The sequence below is a fragment of the Oncorhynchus masou genome, chromosome 8, assembly GCF_036934945.1.
Source record: "Oncorhynchus masou masou isolate Uvic2021 chromosome 8, UVic_Omas_1.1, whole genome shotgun sequence".
Classification (NCBI taxonomy): Eukaryota; Metazoa; Chordata; class Actinopteri; order Salmoniformes; family Salmonidae; genus Oncorhynchus; species Oncorhynchus masou.
Genome location: NC_088219.1, coordinates 36,613,093 through 36,630,710, shown reverse-complemented (window position 1 = coordinate 36,630,710; position 17,618 = coordinate 36,613,093). Strand labels below are relative to the sequence as shown.

Sequence of the window (17,618 nt, the reverse complement as noted above, 5' to 3'; positions counted from 1 at the left end):
TATTTCCAACAATTGTTTACAGACAGATTATTTCAAATATAATTCACAGTATCACAATTCCAGTGGTTCAGAAGTTTACATACACTACGTTGACTATGCCTTTAAACAGCTTGGAAAATTCCAGAAAATTATGTCATGGCTTTAGAAGCTTCTGATAGGCTAATTGACATCATTTGAATCAATTGGAGGTGTACCTGTGGATGTATTTCAAGGCCTACCTTCAAACTCAGTGCCTCTTTGCTTGACATCATGGGAAAATGAAAAGAAATCAGCCAAGACCTCAGAAACACAATTGTAGACCTCCAGAAGTCTGGTTTATCCTTGGGATGAATTTCCAAACACCTGAAGGTACCACGTTCATCTGTACAAACAATAGTACGCAAGTATATACACCATGGGACCACGCAGCTGTCATACCGCTCAGGAAAGCAACGTGTTGTCTCCTAGAGATGAACATACTTTGGTGCAAAAAATGAAAATCAATACCAGAACAACAGCAAAGGACCTTGTGAAGATGCAGGAGGAAAAATGTACAAAAGAATCTATATCCACAGTAAAAACGACTCCTATATGGACATAACCTGAAAGGCCGCTCAGCAAGGAAGAAGCCACTGCTCCAAACCGCCATAAAAAAAGCCAGACTACGGTTTGCAACTTTGCAACTGCACATGGGGACAAAGATCGTACTTTTTGGAGAAATGTCCTCTGGTCTGATGAAACAACAATAGAACTGTTTGGTCATAATGACCATCGTTTTGTTTGAAGGATAAAAGGGGGAGGCTTGCAAGCCGAAGAACACCATCCCAACCGTGAAGCACGGGGGTGGCAGCATCATGTTGTGGGGGTACTTTGCTACAGGAGGGACTGGTGCACTTCACAAAATAGATGGACTTACTTTGGGAAGCTTGTGGAAGGCTACCCGAAACGTTTGACCCAAGTTAAACAATTTAAAGGCAACGCTACCAAAAACTAATTGAGTGTATGTAAACTTCTGACCCACTGGGAATGCGAATGAAGAAATACTATTATTATTATTCTGACCTTTCACATTCTAAAAGTAAAGTGGTGATCCTAGCTGACCTAAGACAGGGAATTTGTACTAGGATTAAATGTCAGGAATTGTGAAAAAAATGAGTTTAAATGTATTTGTATGTGAACTTCCGACTTCAACTGTATTATGCAACTTATGAAGCACATTTCTACTCCTTAATTTATTTAGGCTTGCCGTAACAAAGCTGTTGCATTCTTATTGACTGAAGACATTTCAGCTTTCCATTTTCATTCAAGTTTTTTGTTGCAAAAAAAGTAATTCCACTTCAACATTATGGGTTATTGTGTATAGGCCTGTGACAATTTTTTTTCTATGTAATCCATTTTAAATTCAGGCTATAACATAACAAAATGTGGGGAAAGTCAAGGGGTGTGAATACTTTCTGAAGGCTCTGTATATAGTGCTTGTTGTTTTTTTTGTTGGTATATTGATCTGCGGGCATTCAAAAGTGGGGCCAGTTGCCCATGCCTGATCTTGAGAAAAAATATAATTGGTTATTATATCTCTGCAACAATTAAGTCAGACTATGCACGTTTATACACACACTTACAGCTCATCTTTCTGATTTAGGATGAGGTATTGGACAAAAGGTTTAAAAAAATGTGTTGAGGGGGGTTAGGCTCTGGACTGTCTTCAGACACTTGGCTGGTGAGGGAGACGACTCTGCAGGCCATCTGAGAGAGTAGGAGGTGAGGACATGGTTCAGGAGGACACGGTTTAGGGGGTAGATTTTAGGGGGACATGATTTGCACTCTGGATAGTGTCACTGTCTCGCCTGAGGTCAGCTGACTAAGCAAGCCAATCTATGGGCTTCAGATTAGATTGCAGCCTACATACAGTAAACCCTGTGGTTTGGTAGGCATTCTGAAGGGCTAGACACATCTACTACAGGCAACCCAATTGTTTATAGACACTGATATGTGTGTCTGTGCAATACTACAAATGTCTTGAACTCCCACTACTTATATATGGGCAGATATCGTAGATATGGTATTGCCAGATATGTTAGTTCACTTCATTACTTAATAAGGTAACTCTATTTCCTATAAGCATGGCTTGGAACACTAGAAATGCTGTCCCTCCCTTCATTCATCCATTATCTGACCTAAAGAGTGGACTACTATTCACTCTGTAGCCCAAGACAAGACCTTGTGTTTGTAGTCCTTGGGCATTAGTCTAAACTACACTGCACACACACCCAGTGGCCAGGCATCCCCCCCCCCACACCTCAAAAAGCCTCTATGTGACTCTCATAGTATGCGTCACTCGGGTTAGAGAATGAATAAACTCAGGTTTATGTTAGAGAGTGAACATAGTTAGGTTTATGTTAGAGAGTGAACATAGTCAGGTTTATGTTCTAGAGTGAACATTGTCAGGTTTATGCTAGAGTGAACAGTGTCAGGTTTATGTTAGAGAGTGAACACAGTCAGGTTTATGCTAGAGAGTGAACACAGTCAGGTTTATGCTAGTTTATGGTTTATGCTAGAGAGTGAACATTATGATAGAGAGTGAACAGTCAGAGTTTTTATGCTAGAGAGTGAACATTGTCAGGTTTATGCTAGAGAGTGAACATTGTCAGGTTTATGTTAGAGAGTGAACACAGTCAAGTTTATGCTAGAGAGTGAACATTGTCAGGTTTGTGTTAGAGAGTGAACATAGTCAGGTTTATGCTAGAGAGTGAACATTGTCAGGTTTATGCTAGAGAGTGAACATAGTCAGGTTTATGTTAGAGAGTGAACATAGTCAGGTTTATGCTAGAGAGTGAACATAGTCAGGTTTATGCTAGAGAGTGAACATTGTCAGGTTTGTGTTCTAGAGTGAACATAGTCAGGTTTATGTTAGAGAGTGAACATTGTCAGGTTTATGTTAGAGAGTGAACATAGTCAGGTTTATGTTAGAGAGTGAACATTGTCAGGTTTGTGTTCTAGAGTGAACATTGTCAGGTTTAAGCTAGAGTGTCATGTCTTGTTATGTCTGTTCCTGTCCTTTCTCTTCATTCTCTCTCTCTGCTGGTCTTTTTAGGTTACCTTCTCTGTCTCTCATCCCTCAGCTGTTCTACATTTCCCCTAACTAGCTCATTCTCTCTTTCCCCACCTGTTCTCTCTTCCCCCTCTGATTAGGTCTCTATTTCTTTCTCTGTTCCTGCTACTTTCAGTGTCTGATTCTTGTTTGTGTTTTTTGATGCCAGAAAACATTGTCAGGCTTCCACCGTGTCCTGTCCTGTCGGAGTCTGCATGGCAGGTGCAACCTGCATTATACTACGTTCTTTTGTTCCATTGACTACGTTGGAAGAGGATTTATGCCATTCCTGTTTTTTATTAAAGAACTCTGTTTTCTGTTAAAACCGCGTTTGGGTCTTCACTCAAGTTCTTAACATAGAGAGTGAACATTGTCAGGTTTATGCTAGAGAGTGAACATAGTCAGGTTTATGTTAGAGAGTGAACATAGTCAGGTTTATGCTAGAGAGTGAACATTGTCAGGTTTGTGTTCTAGAGTGAACACAGTCAGGTTTATGCTAGAGAGTGAACATAGTCAGGTTTGTGTTCTAGAGTGAACACAGTCAGGTTTATGTTAGAGAGTGAACATAGTCAGGTTTATGTTCTAGAGTGAACATTGTCAGGTTTATGCTAGAGTGAACAGTGTCAGGTTTATGCTAGAGAGTGAACATTGTCAGGTTTATGCTAGAGAGTGAACATTGTCAGGTTTATGCTAGAGAGTGAACATTGTCAGGTTTATGCTAGAGAGTGAACATAGTCAGGTTTATGCTAGAGAGTGAACATTGTCAGGTTTGTGTTCTAGAGTGAACATAGTCAGATTTATGTTAGAGAGTGAACATAGTCAGGTTTATGTTAGAGAGTGAACATTGTCAGGTTTATGTTAGAGAGTGAACATAGTCAGGTTTATGCTAGAGAGTGAACATTGTCAGGTTTATGCTAGAGAGTGAACATTGTCAGGTTTGTGTTCTAGAGTGAACATAGTCAGGTTTATGCTAGAGAGTGAACATAGTCAGGTTTATGTTAGAGAGTGAACATAGTCAGGTTTATGCTAGAGAGTGAACATTGTCAGGTTTATGCTAGAGAGTGAACATAGTCAGGTTTATGTTAGAGAGTGAACATTGTCAGGTTTATGCTAGAGAGTGAACACAGTCAGGTTTATGCTAGAGAGTGAACATTGTCAGGTTTATGCTAGAGAGTGAACATAGTCAGGTTTATGTTCTAGAGTGAACATTGTCAGGTTTATGCTAGAGAGTAAACATAGTCAGATTTATGTTAGAGAGTAAACACAGTCAGGTTTATGATAGAGAGTGAACATTGTCAGGTTTATGCTAGAGAGTAAACACAGTCAGGTTTATGCTAGAGAGTGAACGTTGTCAGGTTTATGTTAGAGAGTGAACATAGTCAGGTTTATGCTAGAGAGTGAACATTGTCAGGTTTATGCTAGAGAGTGAACATTGTCAGGTTTATGCTAGAGAGTGAACATAGTCAGGTTTATGCTAGAGAGTGAACATTGTCAGGTTTATGCTAGAGAGTGAACATTGTCAGGTTTATGCTAGAGAGTGAACATAGTCAGGTTTATGCTAGAGAGTGAACACAGTCAGGTTTATGCTAGAGAGTGAACATTGTCAGGTTTATGTTCTAGAGTGAACATTGTCAGGTTTATGCTAGAGAGTGAACATAGTCAGGTTTATGTTAGAGTGAACATAGTCAGGTTTATGCTAGAGAGTGAACATTGTCAGGTTTATGCTAGAGAGTGAACATTGTCAGGTTTATGCTAGAGAGTGAACACAGTCAGGTTTATGCTAGAGAGTGAACATTGTCAGGTTTATGTTCTAGAGTGAACATTGTCAGGTTTATGCTAGAGAGTGAACATAGTCAGGTTTATGTTAGAGTGAACATAGTCAGGTTTATGCTAGAGAGTGAACATTGTCAGGTTTATGCTAGAGAGTGAACATTGTCAGGTTTATGCTAGAGAGTGAACATTGTCAGGTTTATGCTAGAGAGTGAACACAGTCAGGTTTATGCTAGAGAGTGAACATTGTCAGGTTTATGTTCTAGAGTGAACATTGTCAGGTTTATGCTAGAGAGTGAACATAGTCAGGTTTATGTTAGAGTGAACATAGTCAGGTTTATGCTAGAGAGTGAACATAGTCAGGTTTATGCTAGAGAGTGAACATTGTCAGGTTTATGCTAGAGAGTGAACATTGTCAGGTTTATGTTAGAGAGTGAACATTTTCAGGTTTATGTTCTAGAGTGAACATTGTCAGGTTTATGCTAGAGAGTGAACATTGTCAGGTTTATGCTAGAGAGTGAACATTGTCAGGTTTATGCTAGAGAGTGAACACAGTCAGGTTTATGCTAGAGAGTGAACATTGTCAGGTTTATGTTAGAGAGTGAACATTGTCAGGTTTATGCTAGAGAGGGAACATAGTCAGGTTTATGTTAGAGAGTGAACATAGTCAGGTTTATGCTAGAGAGGGAACATAGTCAGGTTTATGTTAGAGAGTGAACATAGTCAGGTTTATGCTAGAGAGTGAACATTGTCAGGTTTATGCTAGAGAGTGAACATTGTCAGGTTTATGTTAGAGAGTGAACATTTTCAGGTTTATGTTCTAGAGTGAACATTGTCAGGTTTATGCTAGAGAGTGAACATTGTCAGGTTTATGCTAGAGAGGTTCATTGTCAGGTTTATGCTAGAGAGGGAACATAGTTAGGTTTATGTTAGAGAGTGAACATTGTCAGGTTTATGTTCTAGAGTGAACATAGTCAGGTTTATGCTAGAGAGTGAACATAGTCAGGTTTATGCTAGAGAGTGAACATAGTCAGGTTTATGCTAGAGAGTGAACATAGTCAGGTTTATGTTAGAGAGTGAACATTGTCAGGTTTATGCTAGAGAGTGAACATTGTCAGGTTTGTGTTCTAGAGTGAACATAGTCAGGTTTATGCTAGAGAGTGAACATAGTCAGGTTTATGTTAGAGAGTGAACATTGTCAGGTTTATGTTCTAGAGTGAACATTGTCAGGTTTATGCTAGAGAGTGAACATTGTCAGGTTTATGCTAGAGAGTGAACATTGTCAGGTTTATGCTAGAGAGTGAACATTGTCAGGTTTATGTTAGAGAGTGAACATTGTCAGGTTTATGCTAGAGAGTGAACATTGTCATGTTTATGCTAGAGAGTGAACATTGTCAGGTTTATGTTAGAGAGTGAACATAGTCAGGTTTATGTTAGAGAGTGAACATAGTCAGGTTTATGCTAGTGAGTGAACATTGTCAGGTTTATGTTCTAGAGTGAACATTGTCAGGTTTATGCTAGAGAGTGAACATAGTCAGGTTTATGTTAGAGTGAACATAGTCAGGTTTATGCTAGAGAGTGAACATTGTCAGGTTTATGCTAGAGAGTGAACATTGTCAGGTTTATGCTAGAGAGTGAACATAGTCAGGTTTATGTTAGAGAGTGAACATAGTCAGGTTTATGCTAGAGAGTGAACATTGTCAGGTTTATGCTAGAGAGTGAACATTTTCAGGTTTATGTTCTAGAGTGAACATTGTCAGGTTTATGCTAGAGAGTGAACATTGTCAGGTTTATGTTCTAGAGTGAACATTGTCAGGTTTATGCTAGAGAGTGAACATTGTCAGGTTTATGTTAGAGAGTGAACATTGTCAGGTTTATGCTAGAGAGTGAACATTGTCAGGTTTGTGTTCTAGAGTGAACATAGTCAGATTTATGTTAGAGAGTGAACATTGTCAGGTTTATGTTAGAGAGTAAACATAGTCAGATTTATGTTAGAGAGTGAACATAGTCAGGTTTATGCTAGAGAGTGAACATTGTCAGGTTTATGTTCTAGAGTGAACATTGTCAGGTTTATGCTAGAGAGTGAACACAGTCAGGTTTATGCTAGAGAGTGAACATAGTCAGGTTTATGTTCTAGAGTGAACACTGTCAGGTTTATGTTCTAGAGTGAACATAGTCAGGTTTATGCTAGAGAGGGAACATAGTCAGGTTTATGCTAGAGAGTGAACATTGTCAGGTTTATGCTAGAGAGGGAACATAGTCAGGTTTATGCTAGAGAGTGAACATAGTCAGGTTTATGTTCTAGAGTGAACATAGTCAGGTTTATGCTAGAGAGTGAACATAGTCAGGATTGCGTGTGATAAGAGAATGATTTAGCAAGGCGACAAGGTTGTGTTTGAGGTTGTATGTAAGATGATGAACAAGGTCTCTCCCACCAGCGGGTTCTCTCTCTGTCAGCTTTATATATGCTTGCAGTTAGCCTGGGGAAAAGGTTAAGGTTCATGTGTGTAGGACAATGAACATACTGTTATTTCAGGTTCATGTGTGTAGGACAATGAACATACTGTTATTTCAGGTTCATGTGTGTAGGACAATGAACATACTGTTATTTCAGGTTCATGTGTGTAGGACAATGAACATACTGTTATTTCAGGTTCATGTGTGTAGGACAATGAACATACTGTTATTTCAGGTTCATGTGTGTAGGACAATGAACATACTGTTATTTCAGGTTCATGTGTGTAGGACAATGAACATACTGTTATTTCAGGTTCATGTGTGTAGGACAATGAACATACTGTTATTTCAGGTTCATGTGTGTAGGACAATGAACATACTGTTATTTCAGGTTCATGTGTGTAGGACAATGAACATACTGTATTTTCAGGTTCATGTGTGTAGGAAAATGAACATACTGTTATTTCAGGTTCATGTGTGTAGGACAATGAACATACTGTTATTTCAGGTTCATGTGTGTAGGACAATGAACATACTGTAATTTCAGGTTCATGTGTGTAGGACTCGTTATGAACGTTATGATGTAACATCCTGTAGATGTCCTTCTATGACTAATAGATTAACAATGAAAATGCTGGAAAAATGAACAGTACGTGGCTCAAACAGAACACAGACTCTGTTACTGGTGGGTTAGGCCTGGGTGGCTTATTTAGTCTTGGGTGGGGTATTTATGCATTTAGTCCTGGGTGGGGTATTTGTTTGAATGCAGGGCTGGATACTTAAATGCCCATTGCAGCTATTTTTATATCAATATCAAATCCTTTCTGGGTAACAGAACCTTACTGTAATAGATTTCCATTAAAATTGTCCCCCCAAAAAATAGCCTTCAGGAAAAAGCTATTTCTCAAGAAATAGTTTTGCTAGGACTGTCTGGCAGTGGTCTGAGTGGGGAGGGGAAAATTGAAAACTAGCTGTTATTGGCAGAGAGGTATGGAATTCTCTTTCTTATTGGTCTATTTGCGAACGTCACCAGGCAGGCCAAAAATCTATCCCACCACAACAGGCTGTAATTTCAGGTGGTCTTTCCAAACAGCTCTTACACCGAAAGGGCATTATCATAATTTTCACAATTCCACAGATTATTCCAACCTTATAGTGTGGAAATATAAAACACAGGGAAATCACATTTTTGAGTACACTGAGCCTTTAAATATGCAGCATCACAAGCAGAGCAGTCAGAAGCTTGTTGCATAATGAATATATCTTCCCCCACGGTGAGAGTGGTGGGTGCAAACAGGTCCACACACACACACACTAATTAGTGCCTCGGTAGATTTTGACACAACTCTCACTTCCCCGTGGATCCTACAAAGAACCTTCAGTATAGAACATCACGGGTCTGTGATTACTTGACTGGGTATCGTCGATGCTGGCAACAGTAGAGACCAATAAAGACGAACACTTTCACCTCTGATGCAACAGTCGTCTCTCAGGGCAGCTGTGGACACCAGAGACACTGGACCAAGGACAGAGCTTCAAAAAGCTCAAATTCACTCACCATTTCACTTCCCAACTTAGGCACATTGCTCCTCGGGGAGCAAGAGGCCATCAACCACTCCTCTCCATCTCTCTCTGTGTCACATTTACTCTCAGCAGTCCTGACCCCAACCCTGACCTCCACCCTCCTCCTTCCAGTCATATACTCACCCCCATCCTTAAAACCTCACTCGTATCCTCCTCACCTCACCCCTGTCCTGCTCACCTTACCCCGTACCCCTGCCTACACCCATCATTCCAACACTCACCCCATCCTTAACCCTCACCCCTGTCCTCCTCACCGTGCCTGCACGGATCCATCTATCATAACCTCAAACAGACACGTTAATGTAGTTCACTCCACCACCACACTTAAGGGAGCCCCATCCAAGAAGTTTGGCCTCCCATGCAAGGCACTTCTAAAGTAGGGGGACGGGGGTCCGTCTGCATACCCCCCCCCCCTAGTCTACCCCCCCATGGGGACACTGCCAGGAAGAGGGTCAGAGGGGATAGTTCAAGGTTCAACGTGGCTCACTACAGAATGGGGACAGGATAGGGCTTCATTCTCTAAGACACATTCTGACAACTCACTAATGGAGTGTTAGTGTGTGTCCCACTGTCCACCATCATTAAACTCTAACAGAGATTACTATCTGGTTTGAATCGCTTTATTCCACCAGAGGGCGTTGTTAAAATATAATATCTATAACAGATTCATAGACTGGAATCACAGTGTCAATCAAAAGATTGACTGAAGTTGAACTGAAGTTGTTATGTGATGCCAGAGATGCCTGATTGTTGATAACGAAACGTTTACATTGGACTTCTCTTACTCTTAATGAATGGATGTATTTAATGTTATCCCCCTGAGGGTTCAGATGAAGTCATTATATAAAGTATCTACTAAATAATGCATATTTTGAAGGGGATCAGTGGGACAGTTGTCTAGCACTGCTGAGAAACACATGTTGAAGCTTGACAACAAAAGGTCTTTGATTACTGTTTTTGATTGTCCACTAAGGAAAAGTTGTCCTTCCACCAGCTGTTGCTAAAATAAATCCTGGGGAACACACACACACTCACGCGCGCGTGCACACACACACACACACACACACACACACACACACACACACACACACACACACACACACACACACACACACACACACACACACACACACACACACACACACACACACACACACACACACACACACACACACACACACACATCCTGCATCGGTACGGTAGATTGTAAATTCCCTCCCTCCTTCAACACAAGAGAATCCTCTATTCACAAGGTAAATAGAGAGACGCTTTATTAATTGGTACGATTACACACACACACACACACACACACAGGGCCCACTTTAACGACATGGAGGAAACAGCTGGTTAGACGAACATTGGAGCAGAGAGAGTGTGTGTGTGTGTGTGTGTGTGTGTGTGTGTGTGTGTGTGTGTGTGTGTGTGTGTGTGTGTGTGTGTGTGTGTGTGTGTGTGTGTGTGTGTGTGTGTGTGTGTCTAATGGTATCAATTAATAATGTCATTAAAGTGGGCCCTGTGTGTGTGTGTGTGTGTGTGTGGTCAACCAGCAGAGTGGCTGGGGAGCCCAGTGAATTAGGGGAGCGAGCATCAGGGCGATGTTTGTTTGTGTGTGTGTGTGTGTGTGCGTGTGTGTGTAGCTGTTAGCCCAACAGTCTCTCTCTCTGTGTGCATTTCTCTGATGTGAGACTGAGTGGCTCCACTCTGCCCAGGGTCTCTGTGGCCCCCCATCTGACACACACACACACACACACACACACACACACACACACACACACACACACACACACACACACACACACACACACACACACACACACACACACACAGGTCTGTGGCCCCCACTGTCCCATGCTGAAAAGGATGCCTGTCGACTCTCTGTAGTGACAGAATGTTCTTTTCGGGAAAGCAGGCTCCGGACACACACACACACACACAAATTGCCCTGACGCTCGCTCGCTTCCCTATTTCACTGAACTCCCCAGCCACTCTGCTGGTTGACCACAAATATAATAAGCTGTTCAAGTCGGATCAACCAGCCCCACAGATAGACAGTCATTGAGCAACTTCATATGGAAAACAGAAACATGTATTCAGTCACAAAACTTTCGTTCAAAAACCACACAACAATCAGATATTCACTCATACTTGCATGAGACGCTGGTTGTTGTTTTGATCGTCCTGTCTCATTCCATCTCACTAACATGCATCATAGGGATTGTTGCCAAAATGCAGGAAGCTATATTTCTTTAATAATTCTAATAAACATCCCTTAACTATTCCATCCACGCATTTAATTGGTCAACAACCATCCTTCCCACCCCAATCCTCATTCCTCCCAGCCTTAGGGAGAGATATGGGGAGAGAACCGCACTCAGAGACGTACGTCAACACTTGTACACCACGCATATGTGCGACCTAACCATACACGTACTGTCACTCTAAGATCATTGGAATGACAATAACTAGAAATAACTGTATTTCTGTGTCATCTCAATCAACCTCAATAAATCAATGTTAGAAAGTGAGCCTGGGTATTTGAAGTAACTATTTTCCCCTTTTCAGTCTTCATGGTATATAAAAAACACCTATTCAAAAAGTGCAGTTTGTTACAGTTGTTCTTCTGATTTATAAGAAATCTGTACACGCTACCAGCACTAAAATGCTACTAAATATTCCATAATAATAGCCTATGTTATTACACTAAATGTTACACTTCGAAACAATAGAGAAAAATAAGTATAATAAGACGTAGCTGTTACCGTATAACTTTTCCAGCTGTGCGACGAGGTGATTTTGACACCGTCCAGTTGCGAATGATTGCACCTCGCAGCGTCCTGGGAGGAACCACGTAACTAGCTAAGCAACAAGAAATGAACACATGAAGAAGAAAAAAAATCTCGAAGTTGCTTCTTCTTATTACTGCTAGTCAAACAAGCGTCTCCTGTGAGAGCAGCGGGCTATTTCAGGTGTGGCTGTGTGGCGTTCTTCCTTGGCTCTATCTAATAGCCGCCCTGTAGCCTTGCACGTCCGGTTTTTGGACCACTCCGAGCAGCAGAGGCGAATGTTCCCAGTTCCACAGCGCAGGTGATGTTTTCTAAAAGTGTGATGGAATAAACTACAAATGTGGTCTATAGCTGGTCTATATAAAATGGGAAATCAATCTTTGCAATATAGCCTACAAAGTGCATATACACATCAGATTACATTTTGACATCAGAATTTATCAGAGCCAAGAATTCCAGATAAAATCCATATTGCGCAATGTGTGATGACATGCTGACTTGTGGTTTGAGAATGTCCCCCCTCCTCCCCGCTTACCCCTCCCTCCCTGGCCCTTTCAACCCCCTCTACCCTAGGCTAGTGGCCAAAAATGAACTGATTTAAACGGTTTTAGATACACCTACCCGAGGTATAACAAAGAACAACCACGTTTTTCCATCTCTATAAGATCTCCCATTATATGAAATGGATGGTTGTATAAAAACATGTTACCACAAAAGTGTTTAAATTGACAGATATTGTGACACACCTCTTAACTCAAATAGGCCACATAAGCTTATGTAACCCGATATTGCAAGCTCTGATATTTCTCAAATGTGGAATACAAGTAGTCAACTGTCTGCCCTACATACACAACCTACCAGCATTAGGATATCTTAAAGCATTTTGGAAATATAGACTGGAAAATACACAGATACAATAGGCGGAAATACAAAACTATTCTTAACTTTTTGGTAGCTTTTCAATAGACTTTTCAATAGAAACCCCGATGAAGACAGCTTGGCTGTCGAAACGTTGGTAATGAAATGTTTGAATCTGAGCTCCTAGAGTGTGCGTCTCTCTTTTATTCTTATTTTCAAGTTGTCTACTCCGCTTGCCAGCACCTCGCCTAAATAGGTGTGCGTTTCTTTTTCTTCTAGCTTTTCAATAGACAACTTTCCAAGTCTAATTTGCTCTCATTCAGTGCTGTCTTGTCCTGCCTGAACAATGAAATGTGTACAGTAACACGTTATTTGATGTAATTTACTCTAAGGCATGTGGGCTCAGACACCGAAAACTGTATTTTTTTTCCTGTCTATGGTTCCTCTAACCTCTTCATATGTTTAGCCCATAATCTTGTAATTACTTAAATTTGGCTCCAAATCCAATATGGTGTCCAAAATCCAATATAGCTGCCACATTACAGTTAAATGGTGGATTATTCAACTGTACTGTATATGTACACATTTTAAATTAGACATTTTTCAGATTTGTGTACAATACTTATGACCTGTACTCAATACTCTTTTTTTGTGTACTTTGACTATGTTAGGAATCTAAAATGCTCACCATGTAAACTCAAACCCCTTTGTGTGCATATATTTAAAGGCAGCAGTCTGCTTGGCATGGCAACACTAAGTTTTCCAAGTCACATGTCTCTTTGAGGATCAATGAGGCGACTGGCAGGCTCCAACAAAAGGAAAGAGAATCCAATCCTGGACTTTGACACCCTCTCCCTAGCCTTACAACTTGCCCCCACTGTGGTATAACTTTCCCCTCCAGGATTAGGCTCTTAAGTCACCTCCTTGTCATTTAGAAGTGAGCTTTGATTCATTGCTAGTTCAATATGTCGACCTGAATCCAACATGACCTTCTGCTGGCTCACAGACTTTGCGATGCACATGGGGATGTTCCAGTGCATTCTTATCCTGTTTGGGTTGAGCTGGCACATTACTTTTCAAGACGGTCATGTCCACCATCCTGGCTGTCTGCCCTGGAGTTATATGTTGACTTGGTGACAGTTATGGTGTATGGGGAGGATGCAACCGCATATGGCAAGCGCACAAAGGCAGGTGTTCACTATAATGACCCAACAACAACCTGACACTCATTGACAAGAAATTCCATCAACTTATTGGGCCTTCACATGTCATAGGAATTGCACCTTTCCAAAATCAATGCCATCCGGAATCTCCCAGAACTGTGCTTGGTAGGCATCAGTCCTCCCCCAGGCAGTTACTAGAGACAGAGTCACCATGGAACTGGACTGCCATGTGTCAGGAAGCCATTTAACAGCCAAAATGCTGTCTGGTAATTGCTGGCGTGCATTGTCCTCATAGGTACCTATTTTGCTACCGACCATGACTGGCCAGCCCACGTGACACCTGGACGGGACTCCCATGTGAAAAATTAACTCTAATGCTGGAGTGACTCACGCATTGGTCTGTGAAACCGCAGTAACATCCCTAAGAGGACATATGACATTTATGGCAAACCAGAGGCACCTTAGGATGCTCAAACTTGCTGTATGTGATCGTTTATGTTGGCTGGGGATTATGAACCCTGCTTTATCACTACAGTTTGCTTACCTGTGACTTGGTTATGCTACTGTGTGCTTGTGTCGTGAAAGGCTTAGTATTATATGTTGTGGCAGTGCCACTCATAGTTCTACACTCTTAGAAAAAAAGGGTTCCAAAATGTTTCTTCGGCTGTCCCTATAGGAGAACCCTTTTTGGTTTCAGGTGGCCAGTACCATCCCTACGGTAAAGAATGGTGGTGGCAGCATCAGGCGGGGGCAATGTTTTTCAGCGACAGGGACTGGGAGACTAGTCAGGATCGAGGGAAAGATGAAGTACAGCAAGATCCTTGATGAAAACCAGCTACAGATCGCTCATGACCTCAGACTGGGGCAAAGGTTCACCTTCCAACAGGACAATGACCCGAAGCACATAGCCAAGACAACGCAGGAGTGACTTCGGGACAGGTGTCTGAATGTCCTTGAGTAACCCAGTCAGAGACCGGACTTGAACCCGATCGAACATCTCTGGAGAGACCTGAAAATAGTTTTGCAACGAAGCTCCCCATCTTACCTCACAGAGCAGAGAAGAATGGGAGAAACTCCCCCAAAACAGGGTGCCAAGCTTGTAGCGTCATACCCAAGAAGACTCGAGGCTGTAATCACTGCCAAAGGTGTTTCAACAAAGTACTGAGTAAAGGGTCTGAATACTTATGTAAATGTGATATTTCCGTTCTTTTTTAAATACATTTGCCAACATTTCAACAAACCTGTTTTTTATTTGTATTTTATTTCACCTTTATTTAACAAGGTCGGCCAGTTGAGAACAAGTTCTCATTTACAACTGCGACATGGCCAAGATAAAGCAAAGCAGTGCGACACAAACAACAACACAGAGTTACACATAGAATAAGACACCTAGGTACCAGAGGTCAGAACAACAGGCCCTCTGATTTGACACACTGAACCCTGTCTGAGAAGTAGTTGGTGAACCAGGCGAGGCAGTCATTTGAGAAACCGAGGCTGTTGAGTCTGCCGATAAGAATGTGGTGATTGACAGAGTCGAAAGCCATAGACAGGTTGATGAAGACGGCTGCACAGTACTGTCTTTTATCGATTGCGGTTATGATATCGTTTAGTACCTTGACCGTGGCTCAGGTGCACCTATGACCAGCTCGGAAACCAGATTGCACAGTGGAGAAGGTACGGTGGGATTCGAAATGGTCAGTGATCTGTTTGTTAACTTGGATTTCGACTTTAGAAATGCAGGGCAGGATGGATATAGGTCTATAACAGTTTGGGTCTAGAGTGCCACCCTCTTTGAAGAGGAGGATGACCGCGGCAGGGCAAGAGGTACCGGAGCACCAAGTTTAGATCCAAAAGGCTTCTTAACAGCTTCTACCCCCACGCCATAACAGCTAATTAAATGGGTACCCGGACTATTTGCATTGTCCCCACCCCACCCTGCATTTGTACGCTGCTGCTGCTCTCTGTTTATTATCCATAGTCATTTTACCTCTACCTACATGTACATATTACCTCAACTAACCAGTCCCCCCACACATTGACTCTGTACCGGTACCCGCTATATATAGCCTACTCTTATTTTATTGTTGCTCCTTAATTATTTGTTATTTTTAAATTTTTCTTATTTCTTATTTATACTTAACACTTTTTTTTCTTAAAACTGCATTGTTGGTTAAGGGCCTGTATGTAAGCATTTCACTGTAAGGTCCACCTGTTCTGCGCATGTGACAAATAACATTTGATTGGAATTGATTTGAGTTCACTGCAGTTATTCTGCAGGTTCTGCGTCCAGAATACCACAGTCGACTGCAGTTACTGCACTTTTGCTGCAATCTTTTTTGTTGTTGTAAGGGTTTGAGAGACAAATGATCATTGTGCAACTTTATATTTTCCGTAAACATTGGAGATTAAATATAATTGACTTGTTGTCAACAATCTAAGCCAACTGTTTTGCCCAATTGTTGAGCACATGCCGGTTTTGTGTCTAAACAACCAACCCGTCTATGAGAGCTGAAATCTCTAGAGACACACCCACCTGGCTTGGGTCCAGAGTCAATCAACTACATGGGAGAGTATGAGTTGGACTGCATTGTCTCATTCAGGCATATAAGCCAGAAGCAACATACAATATGTGTGCTGGGGTCCTGCCAGTTCACTTTAGCCAATCACTGAAGTGCATTACTCTTGTAGACGGCCTCTGTTATAGTTTGTCAATCAAACCCTCGTTGGTCTCCTGGTGTGGAGGGCTGAGACTCTGGTGATGCCGATGGTGTGTTTTAACGGTTGGGTTACTGACCCACAACAATCTCTCTGCCCTCTTTCTCTTTATGAAGCCTCCAGAGACTCTCCACTGTACAGTGCCATTCTGTTGGTCTGTTCGTGTTAAGTTGGTGAATCAGTGTGTTTTAATTAGGAACAGTTCTGTATGTTGATTGGCTAAGGATTATTTGTCTGCTCAATCTAACCACACATTGCTTAGAATGTTGCAAAGCACAGCACACTCACTAGAGATTCATGTTTTCAATTCTCAAACACACACACACACACACACACACACACACACACACACACACACACACACCCTGCTAAAACGAACAGAAAATATGCAGTCAAGCAGCACGCACACTCTGCCTGTTTTCTCTCGTTCACATGCATCTTTCGTCTTTGGCCTCCTCTCTAATCCATCCATTCATTCAAAAACATTGTTCCTCTCCAGCTATGTGAGTTGAAGCTACAGGAGGCAAGAGATGGACTCAAAACACTGGAGTGTTCCTCAAGAATAGACAGCGGACAAGAAATCAAAACAGGAACAATGGAAGTGATGCAACAATCGCCTCCAACTAAGATCCAGCTCATTACAACCAGATCAGTGTGATTGTTATTAGTTTATAATGGAGGTGGTGATGTGGACAGTTGATGTGTTCTTTATTTACTTTCTCTCTCATTTGGCTCGCCAAAAGACTGCATGGCTCTCACATTCTGTCGTTACACCACACTCAACAACAGACTGTTAATGAATCAAGCCACAAATATTCTTGTTACAGTAATCTGTTTTCCCAAAGTGAGGGAGAGGCAATGAGAGAGAGAGGGAGACAGCTGAGAGACGGAGAGAGGAGAGAGCATTGCAAAAGCTGTGTATGTCTGCATTTATATAGCATTGTACACATTCTTTAGATGTGGTCGATTGCACTAAAATATTGATACCGTATTTTGTTCATGCTGTGCCTCTGTGCCTTGATGATCTGTTTTTGTCTTGGCAGATCAGATATACGACGGTCTGAAAGATGGTATTTACTACCATCTAGAAGAGTCCCTTATAGCTTCTCGCAGAAGTCGTGTAAAGCCTAGCTGGATTATCACTACAACAACATGCCCTCTCATTGGTCCAGTGTAGCGGTATCAGATATGACCCCTGACCTCTGACTTGTTAGTCAG

General features: G+C 41.7%; 2 protein-coding genes across 3 annotated transcripts in view; one reads left to right on the top strand and one right to left on the bottom strand.

The window, feature by feature from the left end:
• hapln1b (hyaluronan and proteoglycan link protein 1b) overlaps positions 1–12,132 on the bottom strand; it is a 42,863-nt gene extending 30,731 nt beyond the window's left edge. Inside the window, exon 1 of one of the 2 annotated variants that reach the window (XM_064972335.1) lies at positions 11,641–12,132. The gene's annotated coding sequence lies outside the window, so the exon portion shown is untranslated. Of the gene's footprint in view, positions 1–11,026; positions 11,061–11,640 lie in introns of those variants that run through there. The other variant, XM_064972337.1, reaches the window with a different exon arrangement.
• LOC135543812 (versican core protein-like) overlaps positions 1–17,618 on the top strand; it is a 33,975-nt gene that overhangs the window by 4,235 nt on the left and 12,122 nt on the right. The gene's annotated exons all lie outside the window — the stretch shown is intronic.